General features: G+C 37.9%; 1 protein-coding gene across 8 annotated transcripts in view; it reads right to left on the reverse strand.

The window, feature by feature from the left end:
* SGK3 (serum/glucocorticoid regulated kinase family member 3) overlaps nt 1-20,485 on the reverse strand; it is a 119,486-nt gene that overhangs the window by 73,033 nt on the left and 25,968 nt on the right. For 2 of the 8 annotated variants that reach the window (XM_070222195.1, XM_070222190.1), the window contains exon 1: nt 4,139-4,205. The exons of the other annotated variants lie outside the window; for them this stretch is intronic. The gene's annotated coding sequence lies outside the window, so the exon portion shown is untranslated. Of the gene's footprint in view, nt 1-4,138; nt 4,206-20,485 lie in introns of those variants that run through there. 8 annotated transcript variants of the gene reach the window in all.

Consider the following 20,485-nt stretch of genomic DNA (forward strand, 5'->3'; position numbering starts at 1 on the left):
CATTTTAAAAATTTTAGAAAGGACTCCCAGTAAGAATCCTCACCCCAGGCTTAATTTAATGTTAATCATTCCCTCTCCCCTCAAACAGCTCAGGCACTTTGCAAGAAAGCAGACCCGTTACACCCAGTCCAGCTCTGGCATAAATGTCCATACTGTACTACCTCAATGCGACTGCATGTATGGATAAAAGGGAAAAAATCAGACGACGTGGAGGGAATTATTTTAACTATTAATTTCTTTGATTTTGGGAGGTGAAAAATGATTTCAGGAATCAAGTAAGTATCTAGCTGAATTATGGTGGGGAAACACAAGGCTCACTTTGCCAAGAAGGAGAACACAGTAACCTTTGCTACCAGAATTTCAGAAAATAGTGCCACCAGGCCAGCCTAGCTGTGTGGCTTTAAGGAAAGTGACAATACCTAATGCCGTCAATATCCTTATCTGTAAAGTGAAGAGATTAGGTCAGCTGACCTGAAGACCTCTAAACACCCTTGCACACTCCATTTCATCCCACCAGGCTCAACAATTAAAGGAGAAGGCCTACAGGGAAAGCGCTGTCCAGTCAGAAGCCACACTGAGAGATGAGGAATTTTTAGAAAAAGCCTCAAGGATCTCTGGCATCACTTCATTCAAACTCACCTTTCTGACATCTCTATTTGTAATAATAACGCTCTTGTCCTAGCTCAAAACCTTTGACTCTTCTTCCCTCTCAATCCTCACAGAGTCACCAGGTCCTTGGCTTTCTCCATTACAGAGTCTCTTCAATGACCCTTCTCATTTTCACTGCCATCTCTGTATAAAGTACAAATTCAAAGAACTCAGGATCTTCCATCTGACCCTCTCCTACTTTTTCCACCTAATCTCCAACTACTCTCTGTGTGCAATCTGTCTGACAGATTGTCTCCTCACTGTACAGTATCTGCAACATCCAGCCAACATTCCTGCCACTGAACATTTATACCCACTGCTTCCCAGCTCAGAATGCTTCTTCCCAGTCCTAGCTCCCAGTCCAGAATGCAACAGCTTAGCTCAAGGACCTGTCTGTGCAGGACAATGCTATAATACTTGGGGTCTGTACCACTTAACTTGGCACTTAGCAGGGTTGCCTTGTTTTGTTTTCTCTGTTACTTATTTATCTCCAAAACTAAATTGGCAGCTACTTACTGGATGTCCCCAGACACCAGACAATTGAGAAAGAAAAAGCTATTTTCAGTATCTCTAAAAGCCTAAAAGAAATTATATATTCATCTAAAATTTGTCTACTCAGGTTACCTATAACAGCAAGAGTCTCTGTTTTTGTCTGAAATTACATGACACTGAAGTAACACCAGTTACTTCATGCTAACTAAAGCTTTGATGGGCTTTGGTGACATTCAAAAAACAGAAAAATAAATTATTATTAAATAAGACTTGTTTTGAAAACTAAATCCTTGAGATTCATGGAGGTACATAAAAATAAAAATTAGCCTACTCAGTCTTTGTCATCCCATTGTCCAAACAAGTGATATAACCATAGTAAGTGCTTAAAAAAATATTCGCCAGGATATGATTATTTTCAGCTTCCCTTAAGCCCCTCTCTCCTTCGCTGCAATTAAAATACTGGTCTTTTCTTTTTCATGCAAATAAGATCGTAGGAGTTTCCCCTTGTAATTTCAAATAAATTCTCGAGAATAAGATAAACAAGAATCACACAGCACTTCTTGAAGTTGGATTAGAAAAGTTTTTAGTGTTCCAAAAATAAATCCTCAAATCACAGTAAATTGCCTATGTTAGGTGGTCCTATATTATATTATTAAAGATGTTGAGAGAGTAAATTTTCCTTAACTGCAACCTTATCCAGATGAAAAAGTAGAAGCAGAACCAAGTTTGCAGAATGAGTACAAGTAAGAGTGAAAACTGATTTGCAATCTATCAATGGCCCCTTGTGTTTTGAAAATGTCACTGGCATGCTGAAGGGAGGCCTCAGGGCTCTGAAGTCTGGCCCAAACAATCGATAAATCACTACTCACAGCAAACCTTTATAATATTCTGGGATTTAAGAAGTATTAAACTGGCAGACTAAACAACAGTCACGCTTCATTTTATAGAGTGATTCTACCAGAAGCTATTGGTTACAGACTCTTAGAACTTTTCTCATCTTCTCCTCAAAATGTGAGATGACTATTATAAGTATAGCCTTGGGGGAACTTCCAAATCCAGCCAAGATAAAGTAACAAGGACCATATTTACCCTCCCACGTAAACCAACAACAACAACGAAAAGGAGTCAAACAAAATATATACAACAATAGTTTTCAAGATACTGAATATAAGGCAGTGAAGAAGAGTGATCCCTCAGAGACAGGAAATGAACAAGGTTTACCCCAGCTTATTACCTTTGGAGAACCTACAGGCCATGGCATAGGAAGGGGGAATTGCAGGAGGGCCCAGCAGACTCCAAGTTTCTACCAAACATTTAGGGAGGAAATGATACCAAATCTATATAAATATTCCAGAAAACTGAAGAGGAGGGAATACTTCCCAACTAATACCATGAGACCAGTATTACTCTAAAAGTTTTTTTAAAAAAAGATATCACAGGAAAAGAAAACTCCAAACCAATATCCCTCATAAACAGAGATGCAAAAATTGTACACAAAATTTTAGCAAGTTGCATCCAAAAATATATAAAAAGGATACTACACCATGACCAAGTGTGGTTGATCCCAAGAATGCAAGGTTGGTTTAACATTTAAAAATTAATCAATATAATTCACAATATTAACAAACTAATACAGAAAAACCATATGATTATCTCAATAGACACATAACTAGTGCTTGATGAAATCCAATTTCCATTCCTGATAAAAACTCTTGGGAAACTGGAAATAGAAGGGAACTGCCTCAGAAGGGGCATCTATAAAAATCTTACAGATAACATCACACTTAATGTTGAAAGACAACACTTTCTCCCTAAAATTAGGAAGAAAACAAGGATGGCAAACAACAATCAAAAATTGCAATTAAAAAATAATTTACAATAATATCAAATATTAAATACTTAGGAATAAATCTGACAAAAGATGTACAAAAACTCGACACTGGAAACTATAAAATGTTGTAAGAAATTAAAGGATAACTAAAAAAGTGGAGAGCCTATACCTTGTTTATGAGTTGGGAGACCCAAACTGTTAACTTGTTAATTCTCCCAAAGTAATCTATAGATTCACCATAATTCCAATCAAAATCTTATCAGGCTCTTTTGTAGAAACTGACAAGCTGACTCTAAAATTCACAAGGTGTGATAAGCAGAATCATGACCCTCTAGAGATGTCCATGTCCTAATCCTCAAAAACTATGAATATGTTACACTACATGACAAAGGGAATTAAGGTTGCAGATGGAATTAAGGTTGATAATCAGCTAACCTTAAAATAAGGAGATTACCCTGGACTATCTGGGCGATCCAAATATAATCAGAGTGTCTATAAAATGGGAAAGAGGACCAGAAAAAGAGATGACGACAGAAGCAGTGTTGAGGAGATGCTATGTTGCTGGCTTTGAAGATTGAGGAAGGGGGCCACAAGCCAAGGAATGCAGGCAGCCTCCAAGTGATGGGAAGGACAAGAAAACGAGTTCTCTCCTGAAGCCTCCAGAAAGAACACAGCCCTGCTGACACTTTGATTTTAGCCCACTGAGACCCATGTTGGACTTCTAAACAGTGAACTATAAGATAATAAATTTCTGTTGTTTTAACCCACTATGTTTGTGGTGATTTGTTATGGCAGTGATAGAAAACTAATACATATGGAAATGCAAAGAAGCTAGAATAGTCAAAACAATATTTAAAAAGAAGAACAATGTTGAAAGACTTAAACTACCTGATATTTAAGACTTATTGTAAAGCTATAGTAATCAAGACAATGTGGTATTGTCATAAAGCTAGATAAACAGATCATTAGAACGGAATAGACAATCAAATAGAGCTTTGTGACCTTAGAGAAATTACCCAAAGTATCACAACCACTCAACAATAGAGAGAGGACTTAAATCCAGGTCTTCAACTTTAGGTCCTGGGCTCTTTTCACTGTAACTGGCTTTCTCATCCAAGCTCATGTCTTTGATTTTTATCTCCACACAGTTGGCTACCATATACCTACCTGAAGCCTGACTTCTTTCCCAAGCTCCAGTTGCAAAGTTCCAACCACCTACTAAATGTCTTCCCCCTGAAAATGAATGAATTCATGGTTTTCCTTTCAAGCATGCTCTATAAATAGCACCACCGCTTACCCAGTCACCCAAGTTCAAAACCTTGGATTCTTCTTTGACTTCTCCCTAAATTTTCCCTCCCTTCCCTGTTTAGGTTCTCAGAGCCTTTGACAATTTTCTTAGGCTAGAATCTTTCCCTTTTTTCAACCCTCCCATCCCTCACCAGGCTAAGTGCTCATTATTCAGGTCAAGTTTAAATAGCTGCTCCTCAGAGAGGCCTCTCCTATCTAAAGTGGGCCTTCCTCTGTTATATCTATCATAACAGCTTGTTTATTTTCTTCATAACATTGAGCACAGTTTGCTCTTTTTTTCTCTGTTAACTATTCCGCTGTTCCCTACTGGAATGCAAGGTCCATAAAAGCAAAATAACATATCCACCTAGTTCACTATAGCAATTTCAGTGCCTGAGGCATATAATAATGGGGTACAAATCATTAAGTGAATGGACAGATTTCTTCAGTCCTTTCGAGTCTGCCTCCACGATCTCTGGCATTTGTCCCTTCTCCTTCACTCTCACGATCTAGGTCCACGCCTTCCTGTTGTGCTAACTTTTCTAATGGTCTCTCAGTCTCCTCTTTTCCTTTTCCTATCCATCTTGTAGAATGTTGCCTAAGCACAATCTAGTCATATAATTGTCTCTGTTCAAAAACCCATAATAATTGTATTGCAATCTCTATCAAAATTCCAACAGCCTTGTTTTGCAGAAATGGAAAAACTAATCCTCAAATCCATATCGAACTGCATGGGGCCCTATACAGCCAAAAGAATATTGAAAAAGAACAAGGTCTCACATTTCCTGATTTCAAAACTTACCACAAAGATACAGTAATCAAAATAATGTGGTACTAACAGAAGAATAAACCTATAGACAATTGGGATAGACTTAAGAGTCCATAAATAAACCCATACATCCATGGCCAACTCATTTTCAACAAAGGTGCCAAGATTATTCAATGGGGAAAGAATAGTCTCTTCACATGGTGCTTGGTCAACTGGGTATCTACATGCAAAAGAATGAAGTTGGACCCCTACCTCATACCACATAAAAAAATAAACTCAAGATGGATTGATGACCTAAATATAAGAGTTAAAACTAAAAAATTCTTAGACAGAAACTTAGGGATAAATCTTCATGACCTTGGATTTGGTAATGGATATGACACCGAAAACATGTGCAACAAAAAAACCCAGATAAATTAGACTTCACCAAAATTAAAAACTTTTGTGTGTCAAAGGACATTATCAAGAAAGCAGGAGCTGGCCCCGTGGCTGAGTGGTTAAGTTCATGCACTCCACTTTGGCCTAGGGTTTGCCGGTTCGGATGCTGGGTGCAGACCTGGTACCACTCATCAGCCATGCTGAGGTGGCGTCCCCCATAGAGGAACTAGAAGAATCTGCAACTAGGATATACAACTATGTACTGGGGGGCTCTGGGGAGGGAAAAAAAGAAGATTGGCAACAGATGTTAGCTCAGGGCCAATATTCCTAACACAAAAAAAGAAAAAGTAAAAAGGCAACCTATGGAATGGGATATTTGCATTCATATTTGCAAATCATATACCTGATAAGAGTCTAGTATCCAGAATTTATAAAGAACTTGTACAACTCAACAATAAAAAGATAAATAACATAATTAAAAAGTGGGCAAAAGGGGCCAGCCCCATGGCCTAGTGGTTAAGTTCAGTGTGCTCCACTTCAGCAGCCCTGGTTCAGTTCCCAGCACAGACCTGCACCATTTGTCAACAGCCATCCTGTGGCGGTGACCCACATACAAAATAGAGGAAGACTGGCAACAGATGTTAGCTCAGGGCGAATCTTCCTCAGCAGAAAAGAAAAAAAAAAAAAAAGGTGGGTTGAGGACTTAAATACACATTTCTCCAAAGAAGACAGATAAATGGACAAGAGTACATGAAAAGATGCTCCACATCATTATTCATTAGGGAAATGCAAATCAAAACCACAAAGAAATACCACTTTACATGCACTAGGATGGCAATAATCAAAAAAGTGGAAACCAAGTGTTGGTGAGGATGTGGAGAAATTGGAGTCCTTGTACATTGTTGGTAGGAATGCAAAATGCTGCAGCTGCTGTGAAAAACAGTTTGGCAGTTCCTCAAAATGTTAAACATAAAATTACCATATGACTCAGCAATTCCACACCTAGATATATACCAAGAAGAACTGAAAACAGGTACCCAAATAACTCATAAGGAGTAAAAGGGCACATGTGTATGGTGACGGATGGTGATTAGTATTTGGGTGGTGGACATGATGTAGTTTACACAGAAATTGAAATAGAATGATGTACATCTGAAATTTATATAATGTTATAAACCAATGTTACCTCAAGAAAAAAAGTAAAAAAGAAAAATAAACCAAATACATGCACGTTAATAGCAACACTATTCACAGCAGCTAAAAGATGGAAACAATCAAATGTCCACCAACAGATGAATGGATATACAAATTGTGGTACATATAGTCAATGGAATATTATTCAGCCATTAAAAGGAATGAAGTACTGATGCATGCTGCAATGCAGATGAACCTCAAAAACATACTAAGTGAAGGAGGTCAGACATAAGAGGTCGCACCCTGTATGACCCCACTTACATAAAATATTCAGAATAGACAGATCCACAGAAAGAAAACCAGATGGCAGTTGCCAGGGGCTGGAGGGATGAGGAAGTAACTGCTGAATGGGTATGGAGTTTAAGGCAGAGGTGATGAAAATGGTTGAAACTAGACAGAAGCGGTGGTTGCACAACATTTAAATGAACTAAATGTCACGGATTTGTTCACTTTAAAATGGTTAATTTTATGTTATGTGAATTTCACCTTAATTTTAAAAAAACACCACCTAAACAATATTCCACTGATGACTGCATAAGATCTTATCAATCTAACCTCCTAGATCCTCCATACTCTGACCATACTCTGACCATCATTTACCCCCTTCCCCTTCCTGCATCCCACGCTCCAAGCAAAACAAGCCCTTTCCTTTACATGCCACACCCAGCCTCATTCCTCTACATATTTAAGTCTTGCTCATCTTCCAAGGCATTATTCAAATACAAACTCCTTCAAGAACTTTCTCTCATTCTTTTAGGGGGGAATACTCTCTTTCCTATAAGCTCCTATAAGTATTTTATCTGCACATCGTGTTTTCTACCTCAGAGTTATTTATTTATATTTACATGTCCTCTATTAGCCAATAACTGTCAGCAGGACCCATATGTGTTTCAAACTATTTTTCCCAGGGTCATTAGGATACTCTAACACGTAGCAGACACCTAAATATTGAAGGAAAAAGATTAGTGTAAAGTGAATTTCTGCATTTGAATCCTCTTGGCTTTCATTATAAAATTGGAGATGTGCTTTTCTGGGAATATATTTGACTCTAGTATGTCTGAAACCCTTTGAAAATAACATAGATAATATTACAATTTCCTAATGAGGTAATCATAAAAATATTTCTGAACACTAACATAAAGTAACTAGAACTATTTGTATCCTTGACAGTAACAGCTAATGTTCTTAACAGTACGAGTCATAATAATAATAGCTAATAGTTATACACCACTTATGTGTCACACTCTCCAAGCTCTTTACACATATTGATCCTCACAATAAGCCTATGAGGCATGTACAGTTATTACCCCCGTGGTACGGGTGAAGAAACACCTACAAAGCCAAATAACTTGGCCCAGTGTCACTTAGCTAGTAACTGGGGGGACTGAGAGCAGAACCCAGGCACTTCAGTTCCAGAGTCCATGCTCTTAACTATACTGTGCCGCCTCTCTGTAACAACAGCTTAACTGTGTAGAATAAAACGACTTTGAAAGGTCAATGAGTTTCCAAGAGAACATTTCCTAATATTCCAGAGCAGGTTAATGTGAAACTTTCACTGTTTTCTCAGACTTTGTGTCTGGAATTTTGAGATGGCTGATAACTTTTAGAACTTGATTTCATTGTACTGAAGAAATTATATTGACTAAGAAACAGTGGAAGCAGGAACACAACATAAAGCACAATTAAACATAGAATAACAAATGAACTCCTAATAAAGGAACGCAAAAGTTGAAGTACAGCAATGGGACTATACACCAACTGAAATATAAAGAAGCCTGGAAATTTCACAAAGACTTCTGATAACTTAGTTTTTAAAATGTGATTTTCTGCATCTCAAATTCCAATATAACTCTTATATAAAACAGTGCTTATATATCTTTTGCTTAAATTCATATTGGTTTACATAAATATTAATGTTATAGTGAAGGGACCTAACTTCATAAAAAGCGAATTAGTGACCTATGATATAAGTACATTCAAGCCTCACAGAACAGTGGGCCAGAGAAAATAAAATTTAATAAACAACTTGGGGCCGGCCTGGTGGTGCAGCGGCTAAGTGTGCAGTTCCGCTCCAGCAGCCTGAGGTTCGCCAGTTCGGATCCCGGGTGCACACATGGCACCGCTTGGCACGCCATGCTGACGTAGGCATCCCACATATAAAGTAGAGGAAGATGGGCACAGATGTTAGCTCAGGGCCAGTATTCCTCAGCGAAAAGAGGATGATTGGCTGCAGTTAGCTCAGGGCTAATCTTCCTCAAAACATAAATAAATAAATAAATAAATAAAACAATAAATAAATTTGAAAAAAAATTTAATAAACAACAATTAGAGGTTGCTCATCTTGGAGAGAAAACAAAATCTTTGAATTTGACATCCAGTTCAATCCTTTTTTCAACTTTCAAAAATCCATTCTTTTCTATTAATCTTATGTGTAGAAAATCATCTTATTAATGATGTGCTGAGAGTTTTATTTGACAGCGGAATTTGGAATAGGCCTTTGGGTTTAAATTTGTCTAAAATGATTTATATGTTATGGTCAGTAACTTTTAATCCATGATTAATTACCCATATTACTGTTAAAACACTGTCTAATTCAGATTCCACTAACGGAGGCAGCGATTATAAGGATATTTTTCTGCATTCTTTTGTATGCTAAGGGGGAAATTATTTTCCACCATATTTTCATGATTCAATAGACTGTGTCATAAGTAGGTGAAGTTTTTTTGTTTTTTTTTCCAGTTTGGGTCCCAGCGCTCAGCACTAACAGCTTCATTTCTATGAATTTACTTTCTAATATTTTATTGTTGGTTCACCTCTTATCCGATTAAAACACACTCAAGCTCTCTTCCTTTATAACTTTTCTCTATTCACACCAAATTTGCATCACAGTAACTAATATCTTTTAATACTGGAATGATAGAAACATAAAAAGAAGACACAACAATCAAAGTCATTTACATGATATCATGATTTACAGATTACTAATTATCGATTGAGCTAATGCCGCCTTTAATTGAAGACTACCATTTTATTTGGCAAAGAGTATAATGAAAATTCAGTTTAATTCAACAAGTCTTGATTACCCAATATGTACAGCGCTCTCTACTGGACTGCATGCACAGTACATTAAGTGTATAAAAATAAAACACTTTTAATTCCACCATCTACTGTGGATAGAACAAGAAATAAAGGTTATTAAGTACAGAAATCAGAGTAGCCGAAGGAGTGGATAAAGTGGTGACCTTACTACAGTGAGGGGAGAAGGGTATGCTAAGTGAGCTCAAGGCTCACGTGTTCTATTTGTTTGTTCAAAGATAATGTACAAAGTCGACAAAAGTCAAGAAAGAAAGGTAGAAGTTTATTATTTAGAGATATGGAGGGAAATATAACAGGAACCAAAAGCAGAAAAGATTAAAAGTGGCCCTTTCTCAAAATTAAACAAACAGACCTAACTAAACTTATTAGAGAAATTATTTTAAGAGACTTCAAAACAAAATCTATTCCTAGTGGGATAAACTCTTAAGGACAAAAAGAACTGCAAAAATGTCTTAGACTCTATTCAAGTAATCACATTGTTGGTGAGAGTAGTATTATTCTGAGACCGTGTTTGTGTTGTGGAATAAAGAAACTGAGTAATTATCCTAGCGTCTTCAAGAACCAAGAATTCTGATGCAAGAGAAAGGAGATATAAATGAGATTAGGTTTAAACAACAACAAACTATAGTACTGAATTTCAGTTGAAAGTAACATTACAAATATGTTTATTTGACCTTTTTCTTTTTCCTAGCTCTGGCAGAAAAAAGGCCTAAAATCACTGACCATCCCAGTGAAATGGGCACCACCAGCACCTAGATAGTGGTCTCTCAATCTTTCCCACTAAAATGAACCAGGGCGCCTTGTAGGTCTGGGCTAGGAAATGTTCGAGATGGGCCTGGAATGTCTTAACTTCCTTACCTTTTGGTATGATACTAGAGTCAAGTCAAAGCTTCAGAAGCCAATTCAAAGAGTCAAGCAAAGATGAAAAAAATCGCACATAAAAAAGAATAATGACTATGATGAATTGAAATGCATTGAATGTTAAATCCAGGAGTTTACAAAGATACTGAAAAATACAAAACAAACCTCCTGGATTGCCATTGAGTGACGCTAGGGAACTAACTCACTATTCTGAGAACCGGTAAATAAAGGGTAAGAATCAAACCTTTATCCTGCCTTTCCAATACACACCATGCCCCAAGGTAACCAAACAGTTGATGAGGAGAAGTTTGTCTTTACAGAAGAATTCCAGCTAACGAATAAAGAAGAATGGAAGAATAATACTACCTTTTTGCAACCCCTAATGCGTTATCGCATCTAGGCAATGATCATCAATGCTGTTCACTTTATAAAAGGAGAGCCAAGCAGACCTTTTTTGTGCCAGAGCTGGGAAATTTTATGCCTCCTGATGGAAGAATATACCAGCACTATGAAGCATTCTTGCCAAAAATTTTGAACCCAAATCTCATCAGGTTTCTAGCTCTAAGTTCCAATTTATAGGAAATACAGGGGTGAGAGGTATGTGAGAAATGACATTACAGGGATGTGATCAGCAAAATTTAGTGGGAAACTCTACAGAACAAATTATCTCATTTCTTCATTATATAAATTGTAAGGGAAGAAAGGAAGGCAAGAAACATACAGATTAAAAGACTTGAAAAAATATATCAGCTACCAATTGTAATATATGGATATTATTTGGATCTTGATTGGACTAAGCAAACTGAAAAAATTACAAGACAAGTGGGGAAGTTTAAACATGACTGGATATCTGATGACATTAAGAAATCACTGGGGTTTTTAAGGTATGATGATGTAACTGTGTTATGTCTTTTAAAAGAGTTTATGTTTCAGAGATAATAACTGAAATATTTACGGATGAAATGACCTGATGTCTCACGTTTGCTTCAAAATTATGTGTATGGGGGGGGGGAGGGGTTTAGCTGAAATAAGATTTAGCCATAAGTTAGATAACTGTTGAAACTGGGTGACATGTTTATGGAGGTTAATTAGACTATTTTTGCATATGTTTGAAAATTTTCTATAATAAAAAGGGTTTTCCCCTTAAAACAGTGTTTACTTCAAAGGAACAGTGAGGTGAGAGACTGTTGCTTTTCATTTAAGCATTCCTGTACTATATTTTTATTTTTAGATACATGCATATATCTCATTTCTAAGAAAATAGTCCTATTAATGAGATAAGAAAACACATATGTCACAAATCTAATCGGTCTATGATGATTTCATTCTGAACTGAATGGCATACACCAGCAGTTTTCAAAGTATAGTCTGTGGACCCCAGAAGGCCCTAAGACCCTTTTAGGGGGTCTGGGTGGTCAAACTATTTTCATAATAACACTAAGATGTTATCTGCCTTTTCACTGTGTTGACATTTGCACTAAAGATGCAAAAACAATAGTGGCCAGAACTGCTGGTGCCCTGGGAGGAATCAGTGCAGTGGCATTGCAGTGCTGGCAACCGTCGTGTTCTTTACCATCACTCACTTGCACTTTAAAAAGAGAAAAAAGCCAATTCACTTAAGGATGTCTTTGACAAAATTACTAATTTTATTAGATCTTGGCCTTTGAGGACATTTCTTTTTAATATTCTGTGTGACAAAATGGGAAGTATGCCTAAGGCACTTCTGCTGAACACCAAAGTCAAATGATCGTCTGAAGGAAAAGCTCTTCTTTGCGTGATTGATTGAGTTAAAAGCTGAACTAGCTGCTTTTACATAGAAAACCATTTTCAGTCAAAAGGATGACTGACAAATGACGATATTTGCCAAACTTCAGTATTTGGCAGACATTTTCTTGAAAATAAACAAAGTAAGCCTGTCACATCAAGGAAAACAGCTCAATGTATTTGTTGGCAATAAGAAAATTCAAGCTCTCAAGTGAAATTTAGTTTTGGAAAATTTGTTTCTGCCACCATGAGCTTGACTGCTTCCCACCACTGAAAGATTTTTCTGATACACTCAGAGATATTAACAAATGTGATTTCTAAAAATATTGTTAAATGAAATGTGTCAACATTTGGAAGATCTGCATAAATCGGCAAACCAATATTTTCTAAATGACTAATGCATAAAGTTACACAATCATGCATGCATCAAAGATGCATTCAAAATGTAAGATGACTGTGGTGGGTTGAATGGTGCCCTCCTGCCGAAAGAATCACCAGATGAGATCATCTGGATTATCCAGGTGAGCCCTAAATCCAACGACCAGTGTCCTTACAAGAGAGAGAAGAGGGGGCCGGCCTGGTGGCGTAGTGGTCAAGTTCACGTGCTCTGCTTTGGCGGTCCGGGGTTCCCAGGTACAGATCCCAGGCACAGACCTAGCACTGCTCATCAAGCCATGCTGTGGCAGCATCCCACATAAAATAGAGGAAGATTGGCATAAATATTAGCTCAGTGACAATTGTCTTCAATCAAAAAGAGTAAGACCGGCAACAGATGTTAGCTTGGGGCCAATCTTCATCACACACACACACCCACACACACACAAGAGAGACAGAAGAGAAGACACAGAGGAAAAGGCCATGAGAAGATGGAGGCAGACAACTATCAGAAGTTGGAAGAGAAAGAAATGACTGTCCCCAGAATCACAGAGAGACTGTGGCCCTGCTGACACCTTGATTTCAGGTTTCTAGCCTCTAGAACTGTGAGAGAATATATTTCTGCTGTTTTAATCCACCCACTTCGTGTTAATTTGTTATGGCAGCCCTGGGAAGCTAATACAACTCCGAATGGATTTTAATGTAACTGAGTACAAAAGTTTATTAATATAGATTCAGAGTCCACAGTGCATCTAATCTTTTTTTTTAAGATGGGCACCTGAGCTAACATCTGTTGCCAATCTTCTCTTCCTCTTCTTCTTCTTCTTCTTCTTCTCCCCAAAGCCCCCCAGTACATAGTTGTATATTCTAGTTACGAGTGTCTCTGGTTGTGCTATGTGGGACGTCGCCTCAGCATGGCCTGATGAGCGGTGCCATATCCACGCCCAGGATCCGAACTGGTGACAGCCCAGGCAGCTGAAGCAGAGTGTGTGAACTTAACCACTCAGCCACGGGACCGGTCCTGCATGTAGTCTTTAAGATACTATCTGTACGATATATATGAAAGTTAAGAGAGCAAATGCTAAGAATTTTCATCACAAGGAAAAAAATTCTTTTTTCTTTTTCTTCTTATTGTGTCTATATGAGATGATGGATACTAACTAAACTTATTGTGGCAATCATTTTACAACATATTTAAGTCAAACCATTATGCTGAACCTCTTACTCTTACATAGTGATGTATGTCAATTATATCTGAATAAAACTGGACAGGGGCTGTCCTGGTGGCATAGTGATTAAGTTCACGTGCTACACTTCAGCGGCCCAGGGTTCATGGGTTTGGACCCCCGGCGCAGACCTGTATACCACTCATCAAGCCATACTGTGGTGGCATCCCACATACAAAATATAAGAAGATTGGCACAGATGTTAGCTCAGGGACAATCTTCCTCAAGCAGAAAGAGGAAGATTGGCAATAGATGTTAGCTCAGGACCAACCTTCCTCACCAAAAGAAAAAATAAATAATAAATAAATAAATAAACAAATTTAAACAATGGGGGGCTGGCCTGGTGGCATCATGGTTAAGTTTGCATGCTCTACTTTGGCGGCCCAGGCTTCACAGGTTTGGGTCCTGGGCGTGGACCTATAGACTGCTCGTTAAGGCATGCTGTGGTGGCATCCCACATACAATGTAGAGAAAAATTGGCACAGATATTAGCTCAGGGACAATTTTTGTCGAGCAAAAAGAAGAAGATTGGCCACAGATGTTACCTCAGGGCCAATCTTCCTCACCAAAGAAATAAATAAATAAAACTAAATAAAACTGGACAAAAATAGGAAACTACCCCTTGCCAAATCTTTGATATAGAATCGAAGAAGAATTGCCACAATTTTCTGAAAACCTTAAAGTTTCCCTGCTTTTTTCCACTACATATCTTTGTGAAGTGTAATTTTTTTATATACCTCAATCAAAACAACATATTCTAACAGTTTGAATGCAGAAGCAGGTGTAAGGATACAGTTGTCCCCTGTTAAGCCAAAAATTAAAGACATTTGCCAATATGTAAAATATTGCTAATCTTACTCTATTTTTGGTTTTGGGGAAAAAGTTATTTTTCATAAAAAATAGGCTTTCATGTTAAAATGTAATGGGTATATTGTTTTAAATTTAAATAAATATCTTTTAAATTTCTCAGTTTTAACTTCTTACATAGTAAATATCAATAACCCAAATAAATACAAAGTCTTTGGGGGCCTCCATAATTTTTAAGAATGCAAGGAGTTCTGAGACCAGAAAGCTTGAGAACCACTGGTATACATAATCAGTAAAAGAGGACGACAAGGAGGGGCCTGAGGAGTCAGAAAGGTATCACGTACATAAGATTTTGGCTATTTTGAACCATGCATTGATTTTCATGGGCAGGAAGGCAGAGAAAGATCCTTCTGGGCAAAAGAACCACATGAGCATACAATGCACTTAGAAGCAGGTTTATGGATGACAAGGTCAGGGGAGACTGGGCCATCAATAAATACATAATTTTACATATCCAGATTATTATTATCTGTTCTGTGTGTGTGTGTGAGGAAGATTTGCCCTGAGCTAACAGTCATTGCCAATCTTCCTTTATTTTTTCCCTTGAGGAAGATTAGCCCTGAGCTAACATCTGTGCCAATCATCCTCCACTTTGCATGTGAGAGGCCTCCACAGCATGGCTGATGAGTGAAGTAGGTCTGCGCCTGGGATCCGAACCTGCAAACCCAAGCTGCCAAAGCAGAGGGGGGATCTTTAACCACTCAGCCACGGGGCTGGCCCCAAGGTTATTCTTCTCTTTTTAAAAGAGCAGATACATGACTCAATTTCAGGACTCTTTTTAAGTCTTTGGAAATACATAACTTGAAAAGATTTTTGGTTTTGTAAATGTGGATAACATGTTATTCTTCTCCTTATTCCTTGTGCTCCAAGTAGATGGAGTGAGTCCCTTTTAAATACTAAAACTAGCCAACCACAACCCCCCTCTGCGTCTTTATACATTCACTCCACCTAGAACACTCATACCTCTACTTTTTCTTGGTGTGTTAGTTAACTAGGGCTGCCGTAACAAAGTACCACAGGCTGGGCAGCTCAAACAACAGAAATTCATCTTCTCACAGTTCTGGAGGCTGGAAGTCTGTGCTCCAAAGTGGCTGCAGGGTTGGTTTCTCCTGAGTCTTCTCTCCTTGGCTTGTAGATGGCCATCTTCTCCCTGTGTCTTCACAGGGTCTTCCCTCTGTGCGTGTGTATGTGTCTGTGTCTGTGTGTCCTAATTTCTTCTAAGGACAGCAGTCATGTTGGGTTAGGGCCCACCCCTAATGATCTTATTCAACCTTAATTATCTCTTTGAAGACCCTACCTTCAAATACAGTCACATTCTGAGACACTGGGGGTTAGGACTTCAACATATGAATTTGGAGGAAGACAATTTAGTCCATAAAATTGGCTAATTCCTACTCACCAACTGGGATTCAGCCTGAATAGCACTTCCTCGGGAAAGTTTTCTTTGACCCTGGACTTGGGTTAGGGCCCTTGTCATACTCACATAGCACCCAATACTTATCCTACATATCTTTTATCACACAAAGGTAATTAAACACTTGGTGTAATTGTTTTATGACTGTCTCTCCTGCCAAACCCTAAGCATCACAAGGGCAGGGACTGTGTCTGTCATGTTCATATTGGGTCCACAGGATTAATGATAGTGTCTGATACACTAGAGTCGCTCAGCGAGTGAGCAAGGGAAAGATGTATGATGTCACCACATTAGACAGTTTCATCGATGAAAGCTCCAGGTCTGCCACCTGCCGGGGAAGCATTCTGAACACTGAGGCAGCCGTCATCCACAAGAGACACACCAGCAAATCAGTAATCTTGGTGTAAAGTCTCATTGGCTTTTAACCCCACTGGAGCACTAGGTTAAGGGGGTAGGGACTTAACTTTAGTCCTGGCTCAATCATTAACTAGCAGTATAAAAATAAGGCAATGTTCCTTAACTGTGCATTTTCTCTCATTCCTCACCTGTAAATGCAGAAACTATCTAAAGTCAAAACTGGTCACAATTTAATTAGAAAATCCCGGATCTGTGAATATCCCAAACATATAAACCAACTCTAACACATGTTGCTGGGGCCCTTTCTGCCCTTGATGGGAGGGTCACCCCAACCTTTAACAGCCAATTCTGCTGAAGCTCTGGGAGTGCCACCTCCACACTTTTGAGGTTTTCTTTCAAGCCACAACAGGAGGTTGCTAACCAAACAGAGCTTCAAAGAGTCACTACCACTTCCCAAAGACTTAGGGCTCAGAGGGCAATTAGAGTTCAGGGGGTCATAACCACATTTGAAGTTTAGGGCCACTATTAACAATCTTGCAAATTAGTTAGGAGTTAGGAAATGATATCCATGACTTCTAGGGGAAAGTGCATTTGAATTCAAAAAACCAAAACACAAATGAATGGCTGGAATATTTCTGGAGTATGGAGAGGGTAGGATCATATTCTTTTCTTTTGAAGTTGGGAAAGTATGTAATGTGGGGAAAAGAAAAGTCTCAGCAATTTAGTGTCTTTAGTTGTTCTCTCCTATACATTGCCTAACTATATAGCATGACTACCCATGTGACTTTGGACAAGTTTCTACCTTAATTACTGTCCCTCACCTGGGGATAATAATACCACAAGAAGTGGTTGTGACTGTCACGTGAAATCACATGTGGAAATGTATTAAATGCAGAGGTACAGAGTGAAGGGCTCTACAGAACTAACAGAATTGTAGCTCTGCCTCTTAGGAACTGTGTGACCCTGGGCGAGTTTTAACCTCTTTGTGCCTAGGTGTCCTCATCTGTAAAATGGAGAGAGTAATAGTATCTATCTCTTGTGGTTGCTGTGATAATTAAATGCGATAATGTTTGTAAGATACTTAGTGCCTGAAATAAAGGAAGCTCTCAGTAAGTGTTAGCTATTTCTTTTAATGCTTTGTAATTCTCAGAGCTTTTCCAATATCATGACGTCTGATCATCTCAGAAACCTGTGATTTTCCCACTCTCTTCAAACCCCCCACCCTCTTTTTTTCTCTCTCTCCCTCAGCAATGCCCCAGTCCCACTGAAAACAGAGGCCACCAGACTTTATCTCCCTCAACATCCCCCACATCCACAAAACACTGTGATAGAAGACCTGGGTTCCTTTCCCCAGGCCCTTTAGCAACTTCCCCTTCTCTTTCTAGAAGAAACAACTTGTGTTTTTCTAAAAACCACAGGCTGCATGCTCTCTCTGCCTGAATTTTTCTATCCCCCTAGTTTTTGTTGGGGTAACCCCTACTCTTTCTCTGGATTCATTTCACCTTCTCCTTGACAACTTCTTTCTGACCATATTCTGGAAACTGGGGCGTGTAACCTTTTGTGTTCCCACAGCCCCTTAAATTTACTTCTAGCCTAAATTAGCGTATTATATAACAATTTTCCTCTTTGCATGTCTATTTTTCACAACCTCAGAACCTAGCACAGAACCTAGTATGTAGGGTAACCAACTGCTCTTGTTTGCCTGGAACTGTCCTTTTTAACACTGAAAGTCCTGCTTACGCCAGGAAACCCCACAGTCCCGGGCAGTTGGTCGCCCTACTACACACTAAGTTTTACTAAATGAACAGCGTCCACATATGCTGTCTTCTCTTCCTCCTCAGCTGTTGACTCTCCAACCCAGTGACATCAGCTTCCACCCCTGACCTCCCCAAACTGCTCTGGCACATAGCACGGGGCTCTCCTTATGGTCAAATCTACCGGACGTTTTACAGTCCCTCATAGATCAACCTCTCAGTAAATGATATTTAATAATCAGATATTATTCATATGATGTACCTGTTTTTTTCTTACAGTGAAGCAAGCCGGTATTAAAATATTCCCATTAAGTCTATGAGTATATGTGCAGTCAAAGGACCATCCCATGTGCTGTTTACATAGTTCGAAATGCCATGCCATACTTATGATCTCATTAAAATAATCACAAGACGTGATCAATGACTGCTAAATGTTTTCTGAATAAGAAGTTTCCAGAAGTCATGACTCATGGAATTAAAAAAACATTTGAAGCAATGAGAAAAGCAGTTCTCCTTTTTCATAAAATCCAAACAAGAAAACAGAATGGCATTTTGGGAAGCTCATAATAAACGATTTTTCTTTTTCATTTAACTGCTGAAAATAGATGTATAAAAGTTACCTTTAAAAAAGAGCAAGTAAACAAGTTAAATTTATTGAGCATTTATTTTCAATCAAGGATCAGGTTTTAAAAAATATCTTAACAGTGGAGACTTTCTCTCAACCCTTCTTAACCCTAATATGAACCAACCCTTATCAAAGAAAAATTCCTGGGAATTGCTTGTTTACATATCCCTCTCTCACACTGAACGCAAAATTCTTTCAGGGGAGGATTGTACCTCGTTTCTTACCGCGTCTCTAGAACTTAGATAAACAGGTGCCTGGCCCAGGCAGGGGCAAAAATAAATGTCTTAAGTAGGGAGAAAGTGGGGAAGGAAGAAAATCTAAAAAGTGAGTAAATTTTAGATAATTGTAAAACAAGGCTTTTTTAGAAGAGAAGGCATTATATCAGAAATGCACATAAATTTCAATTGTAAAACATTTCCAGATATATACAAAAGAAAGTATTGGCAATAAACACTAATTGTAAAGTTGACAATTATGATAGCCATTATTGACTCCTCTTTTCTTGAATTTGTAGAATTTCTAATATCATGGTGAAAAACTAATTCAGCATCTCACACTCCATCTTACATGCAGACAGTAGAAAATGCACTGAGCCTCAAAAGAGGCTGAATGAATAGAAAATTCCTTTTTTTGTCCCCATATCAAGAAATCTGAAGGCAATTTTTTCACTTCTCATATTCAGAGATTTACACACACACACACACACACACACACTAAAAACTACTTTCAGGAAGTGGCTAATATTCAATTGTTCAATTGGATATACCAGGAGAGTCACCCTGTTTTGTATATATTCAATACAAGCCATTATTGTTAATATTATATTCTGATTCTTAAAATTGACTGACTATGCCTTTATCTCATATTTATATATCTATATCTCTACATCTCTATATAAACACACCTAAATAACCTGGAATCCCTCACTTCCAGACCTTTCTGAATAAATCAATTATCTCTAAATAATTTCAAAAGCAAACTATTTTTCCTAGAAAAATTGCTAAAATTGATACAAAATTATCAAACCACTGATTTGAAATAAATCATCTCAGTCTTAAATCCTCCTTAAATTAAAAAAAAGCAAATTGTATTTTTCATGAAATTCAGAAATTCAGCAATTGGTGTAACAATTCTGCTTTTGCTCATGTGCAACAAGGGACATGTACAAGAAGTCAGTCCTTCTACTAGCCAAAAAATTAGCAATGATGCAAATGTCCATCAAGAGAAGAACAGATAACTAAATTGTGGGATAGGCATATAATGGAATATTATAGAGAAATGAAAATGAATGAACCACATCTGTACACATCAACATGGATGAATGTCACAACACTATGTTAAAAGTAAGTATCAGGATAAATTATTCCATTTGTATAAGATTCAAAAGAAAATTCAACACTTTATTGTTTAGGGATAAATACAAATGTTGCAAAAGCTAGTTTTACAAAAAGACAAAGGAATAATAAATACAAAGTTCTGTCATAGTTACTTGGGGGATGGAGGGAAAGGCACATGGAGAATATAATGTATTGCTAAAATTCTATTTC

This window comes from Equus caballus, chromosome 9 (genome assembly GCF_041296265.1).
Source record: "Equus caballus isolate H_3958 breed thoroughbred chromosome 9, TB-T2T, whole genome shotgun sequence".
In the NCBI taxonomy this organism is placed as follows: Eukaryota; Metazoa; Chordata; class Mammalia; order Perissodactyla; family Equidae; genus Equus; species Equus caballus.